General features: G+C 45.1%; 1 protein-coding gene across 12 annotated transcripts in view; it reads left to right on the forward strand.

Moving 5' to 3' along the window:
- LOC119582702 (homeodomain-interacting protein kinase 2-like) overlaps positions 1-7,500 on the forward strand; it is a 75,971-nt gene that overhangs the window by 35,059 nt on the left and 33,412 nt on the right. The window lies entirely within an intron of this gene.

Raw genomic sequence — 7,500 nt, forward strand, 5'->3', positions numbered from 1 at the left:
TGAAGCTTGCACCATGTTCATACCATCATCCCATTGATTACTACTTTCATTATGCTGGTGTTTTTAACATTTTCGAGAATGAGAACTATTGTATCCAACTAGCGAAAAGCCTTCCTTCTAACCCATATGCCTATCCAGCTAATTTTTGGTCTCCACACCACTCTCTCCCAGTTCCTTTATAAGCCCATTCTTGTGTCCACTAGCAGTGATAGGTCATTAATAAGACCTGTTATTGATTTTCCATCTATTATGTAGATTGATCTATTTGCCCTGAAAAAGGTGACAAGGATATGGAGCCTGCATTTTAATCCTTCACTGCCAGGTGGCATGTACATACATGCCATGGCATATCTGGACTATATTCCGAGTGGCATGTGAGTACATGCCATGGTGCGCCGGTTCCGTTTGCTGGGGAAATAATGCTTATGCAGTGCACACTATGGTGCCGACACAATCCCCTGGCAGTGGGACCTGGGCCACTATGAATACAGCCTGGGAGAGAGGGCTTTCATATTGGGAAACCACCTGGTTTCATTGGTTAAGATAAAAAATGTCTGTTGCTACATTTTATGAACTACAGTCCTGCAGTAGTTTGTTGATCATTGCAAATTTATTTTGCCCCTTTTGGCCTCCCAACAGAGAGCACCTGGCTCCTCCTGCTGCGCATGTCAGGGACTCCCTTCTACAGCCACCGCCTGCCCACCGTGACAACCTCCCGCCACCCGCAGCTCACACTCGTGACCATGCCCGTAGTCACTCTCACACTCACTCTCATGCACACACACAACCCCCACAGGCCCATAAAGACTATTCAGTACAGTCAACTGTGCACCCGGCTGGTAAGAATGCTGCATTTTCATGGCTTGAGTTTTTCTCCAAACTATCATGTGAATTATTTGTGTTTTGGAGTTGTGTCATTTATATAATGTCAACTGAAAGGTAGGGTGATTAACTTGCTATTCACCCAATATATAAAGGTTGAACTTTAAGGTTGTTGTACACACTTTATTTATACATATTTAGATTATTTTAGTTTTTGTTTACTTGGAACTGAAGTTTTGATAAAAATCTAATTTCAACACTGAATAACATACAATATTATATTACTATCTGAATTTAAGATAACAAATAAGCACTATGCACGTGCATGTGCAATGCATGCGCGTGCACACACACACACACACACACACACACACACACACACACACACACACACACACACACACACACACACACACACACACAGGCACACACACACAGGCACACACACAGGCACACACACACAGGCACACACACACAGGCACACACACACAGGCACACACACACACAGGCACACACACAGGCACACACACACACACACAGGCACACACACAGGCACACAAACACACACAGGCACACACATACAGGCACACATACACATAGGCACACACTCACAGGTACACACATATGCATACTCACACATGCACACACAGGCACACACAGGCACACACACAGGCACACACAGGCACACTACACACAGGCACTCACACACACAGGCACTCACACACACAGGCACTCCACACACACAGGCACACACATACACAGGCACACACATACATAGGAGTGCACACACATACATAGGAGTGCACACACATACATAGGAGTGCACACACACAGGCACACACATACACATAGGCACACACACACAGGCACACACACACAGGCACACACATAATGCACACACACACACAGGCACACATAATGCACACACATATATTACACATACACACTAGGAATGCAGACACATACATAAGAGTGCACACATACATAGGAAGTGCACACACACACACAGGAGTTCACACACACACAAGTACACACACACAGGTATACATACACACGTACACGCATGCACACGCACATGCACACAGGTATACATACACGTACACGCATGCACACGCACATGCACACACACAGGACACACACACACAGGACACACACACACAGGACCACACACACACACAGGACACACACACACACAGGACACACACACACACACGACACACACATATACACAGGACACACACATATACACAGGACACACATATACACAGGACACACATATACACAGGACACATACACAGGACACACATACACAGGACACACATACACAGGACACACACACACAGGACACACACACAGGACACATACACAGGACACATACACAGGACACACACACAGGACACACACAGGCACACACATGCACAGGCACACACAGGCACACTCACATAGACATACATAGACACACACAGGTACACACACATAGACACACAGAGGTACACATACAGAGACACAGAGTACATACACATAGAGACACACGCAGAGGTACACTCATACGCAGAGGCACACATACACACACAGAGGCACACACACAGAGGCACACACACAGAGGCACACACAGAGGCACACACACAGGCACACACACACAGGCACACACACACAGGCACACACATGCACACTCACAGACAGGCACACACAGGCACACATAGGAGTGCACGCATACATAGGAGTGCACACACACAGGAGTGCACACACAGGCACACATACACACACACAGGCACACACATAATGCATACACACACATATAGAACACATACATAGAGTGCACACACATACATAAGAGTGCACACACATACATAGGAAGTGCACACACACACACGAGTTCACACACACGTACACTACACACACACAGTACACATACACACACACAGGTACACATAACACACACACACACAGGACACACACACACAGGACACACACACACAGGACACACACAGGACACAACACAGGACACACACACACACAGGGACACACACACAGAGGACACACACACACACACACACAGCACACACAGGCACACACATGCACAGGCACACACACAGGCACACACATGCACACATACAGGCGCACACAGGAGCACACACACAGGCACACACACAGGAACACACACAGGAGCACACATACAGGCGCGCACACAGACATGCGCACACACAGGCACACACGAGCGTACACAGGAGCACACACACAGGAACACATACAGGCACACATACATACAGGCACACACACATGGTCCATACACACTACACAGGCACACACACAGGGACTCGCCACACACAGGCACTCACAACACACAGGCACTCACTACACACACAGCCACTCACCACACACACAGCCACTCACTACACACACAGCCACTCACCACACACACAGGCATTCACTGCACACACAGGCACACACATGCACACACAGGCACACTGCACACACAGGCACACACAGGCACATACTGCATACACAGGCACACACTGCATACACAGGCACACACCGACACACAGGCACACACCGCACACACAGGCACACACCGCACACACACCACACACAGACACGCACACACATTATCACACACTTGCAAATAGCAAATATACAGGCACACAGGTGTACTCAGAGCACATACCAGGCATAGAAACACAGGCACACACTCACAGGCATAGAAACACAGGCACACACTCACAGGCATAGAACACAGGCACACACAAGCTCACACACACAGGCACACTACCCAAGGCACACTGCACACAGCACACACTGCATACACAGGCACACACAGGCACACACCGCACACACAGGCACTCACCACACACACACACTGCATAGGCACACACACACACACAGACACGCACACACATTATACACACTTGCAAACATAGGCAAATATACAGGCACACAGGTGTACTCAGAGGCACATACACAGACACACTCACAGGCACACACAGGCATAGAAACACAGGCACACACTCACAGGCACACACACACAGGCACTCAAACACACAGGATCACACACACAGGCACTCTAAAACCAGGTTCACACACACACAGACTCACAAACATTGAATGCATACAGACACACTCCCTTATGGGCACACACACACTCACACTTGGCACACACACACTCACACATTGGCACACATACAGGAACACACAAATCTTTTATAATAACTTCCCCCTCCCTCCCCCCCTTTTTTTTCTCTCCAGGCACAAGGACTACTCCCAGCCGCCAGTAGCCCATAGTAACCGTGACCAGCGCGTGGTGGTTGGGAGTGTGAAGGGATGGGAAGCAGCAGTAGTGGTGGTGGTGGAAGCAACAGCAGTGTAGTTGTTGCTGGCCAGGGCAGCACAGGCAGTAGTAGTAGTTTGAATTACGCTCCCACGATAGGACGAACTCACGTGTCTGCAAGTCACCATTCACCATCATCACAGGCACATGGATTATCACCAGTCTCTCAGCTTGGGTCTCTGGCAGGCATTGTGCCAGCACAGGCAGATGTCTATCGGAATATAGACGTGCTGCCCACCTCAGGCTGCTGCTGCAGCTGCTGCTGCGGCACAGGTGTATGTGACCACCACTCAACCCACATACTTACCCTCCTCCCTTCCAGCTGCACATACAGTCAACCCATTTACACCAGGGTTAGTGTTCAGTCTTCTGTTTTTTATGAAATATACATGTATGATTATATATGTACATACATACATATCTTTTATTGTGTGTATATGTAAGATTGTTAAATGCAGCACAGCCTGTTATGTCAAGAATGTATTATGACCAGCATGCAAAGACTTTGGGAATTATGAATATTGATTTATATCTTGATCTTTTACAGAGGAGCATTGCCTCCACCAGCCCACCACAGCAGTGGGCGCACAGTGCTGGCTGCCCCACCTGCACACCCTTTACCTGCCCACATGCAGCCAACTGCAGTGTTCCCTACACACCCCCAAGTAGCTGCACCTTACACTGCCTACAACTGCTCTCTCTCCAGCCAAGAGCCAGTATCAGAGCATCTGGTTTTCTGAGTAGCAACAGTATCAATTGAACAAACCCACTACAATTTGTGAGAATAAAATAGGCCCAGAAGACCCAAAAATGAGCCAAGAAAATGACATACATGAAAAAAAAATAAGTAAAAAAAAGAAAAGAGAATTTGTTGCCCAGCACATGAGAAATGGGCAGGTGGGAGTGGGTATATTGGAGTTCCTGGAGAGTAATTGAGTGTAGTATTGCAGTGTAGTGATGAGGTAGGGATGGATCTATGGGAGAATTTGCCCCATTCCTTCCTTCTCACCCTAAAGAGGAAGCTGCTGCACTATGAAGATCAACCACATCTTCAGCAAAGGATAACCAGGGTGGCTAGACTTAGACTAGTTTAGATGAAAGCAAAAAAGAAACTCTGGAATACCTTTTGTTGAAACAAGACCATTATTTTTGGTGCCAAGTGTATGGGTTCACAGCCAAAAATAGTGTCTACAAATTTTAAGTAAGCTTCAGAAGTGTGCAAGGACTTAGTGTCAGATATATTCATGGGTACTGAGCTCTACCATATAATTACTCCCCTGTGATTACTGATTTGGGGGCCAATAGAATTTGTTTGAGCATTTCTCTTGATACAATAGCATCAGCAGCAGTATAGGCCCCTTATCTGTGTGTAGAACTAGTGCATGTACAAGTGTGCGCCTGTCTCATGATGACCATAACCTTGACAAGCATTATAACTGTGCGTTGGCCGTCCTAAGGGCGGAAATACTGTCGGCATATTGTTGACAAATGAGAAGACTGTAGCTAGTTTTTATTTTATCATTTTTTGTGAAACATGAGCAACAGCCATGGGTGAACACTACACTGGTAATGAAGAATGGATATGGAGTGTTTGTGTTAGCTTCTTTGGAGCACATCCTGTATTGCATAAAAGGAAAAAATTTATCAGCTACATTTCTAAACTTTTCAGTCACCCAAAGAAGTTATAGTTCGTTTTGTGTTGGACTTGATATCGTTATCAAGTGTGAGTTTTTTGTTGAAGCTAAAGTGATGAGCCATCATCTGTGGAGCTCGGCTAATAATCCTATTGGCTACTAAGTGACTGGGAACTGGTTCACAGAAAGCCAAGGTTTTTCAGTGAGCCATGCTTGACGTTGTGTATATTTATTTTGTGTTTTACCAAGCATAAATTGAATATGTTTGATAATTTTTTAAGGGAAAGGGTTTTGAAAATGGTCTGTACGTAGACTTAATGTGTAGCATGAGTAGTATTGTGTTTTATAGCCGATGAGGCCGAGGGAAAATGCGCCATAGTTGGCATTTCAACAGCACTCCCCTTCCTTTCCATAAGTGTGGGAAGTTGAGAGCCAAGTAGAATTGCTGGATGTGGTGTGATGCCCACCGGCTGCACCACGTTTGGTGTTTGTCCACAGGTTTGTTTGATCTCTATTAACATATACGCTTTCTTGAACTTCTTCCCTATGTGTAAAGGTGTTATTTATGTCTGGAGTGTGATACCTTCTCTTTATATCTCGGAGAATCCTCTGCATGGTTTTTGTGCTTGTTTCTTGACCAAGGTCTATACACCCGGGAGAAGCAAATAGCACGTTCAGGCTTACTGCCATTCCCCCAACCCCCCTCCCACACTCCACCTCTTTTGAGGTTCACTATTCACTGCTAACTGTTATTTTTCTTTGGAGAATTTTTAATAATTGTTTTGGGATTTTATTTTAATGTTTCTTTGGAGAATTTTTAATGTTTAGTTGATTACCTTTGATCTTAAGCATCATATAATATTTAATTTTTTAAGGTTAACATTTACTTCTAAGATGAAGCTTTGATGTGTATGTGAAAGCTTATATTTTTAGTATCTGAATTGGGTGAATTTGTCATAAAGAACTAATATATAAGGGACAGTGTTGTGTAGCAGGTGATGACTGTGAATTTTACAGTGGGAGGGGGGCCGTGCCTGTGTTTTCATTAGGCCCTAACATGTATAGGGTCGTGGTTCTGTTCAGTTTCTGATCTCAACATTGTGATTAGATACAGTTCACCACAGACCTCGACCCAGACCTTTGTGTGTGGGGCAACAATTCCCAAGGTCTTCTTGAAGGTGCCAAGCTTTGGTGTGTGTATAGGGTCTTTGACATGTTTCAATGGACCAACTGTTCGTCAAGCTGAACAGCAGAGTTTTGAAAGTAATTGATATCCGTCTCAAGCTCTGTGTAGTACATGGTATGGATTTGAATTTTTAAAATTGTATTCATTTTTAGTTATTAATTTATTTTTTATTAAAAAAAAAGTGTATTGACAAGCATCTTTAATGTGCTAGATGATTGACAAGCATTTTTAATGTTGTCAGAAGATTAGAAATTGTTGATAAAGTAGCTGAATCATATTGAAGTTTGATTGAAGTGATTGAAAAGCATGACGAATAGTCTTGTCCTTTTTCAGATGTAAATTTTCTTGGAATTCAACCAAAGTTTATCCAGACACAGAGTGAGTTTTCCCCGTATGTAAAAGTAGTCATACGAAGCCATTGGCTGTTGCGCAGTCAGCTTCCAGGTTGTCTAGAGACCCCTTCATGCACCATGTGGACCACTCACCATTATCAGGAGATGGCCTGTCAGGAGGGAAGATGTGACTGTTGGGAT

The sequence above is a fragment of the Penaeus monodon genome, chromosome 16 (assembly GCF_015228065.2).
Source record: "Penaeus monodon isolate SGIC_2016 chromosome 16, NSTDA_Pmon_1, whole genome shotgun sequence".
Classification (NCBI taxonomy): domain Eukaryota; kingdom Metazoa; phylum Arthropoda; class Malacostraca; order Decapoda; family Penaeidae; genus Penaeus; species Penaeus monodon.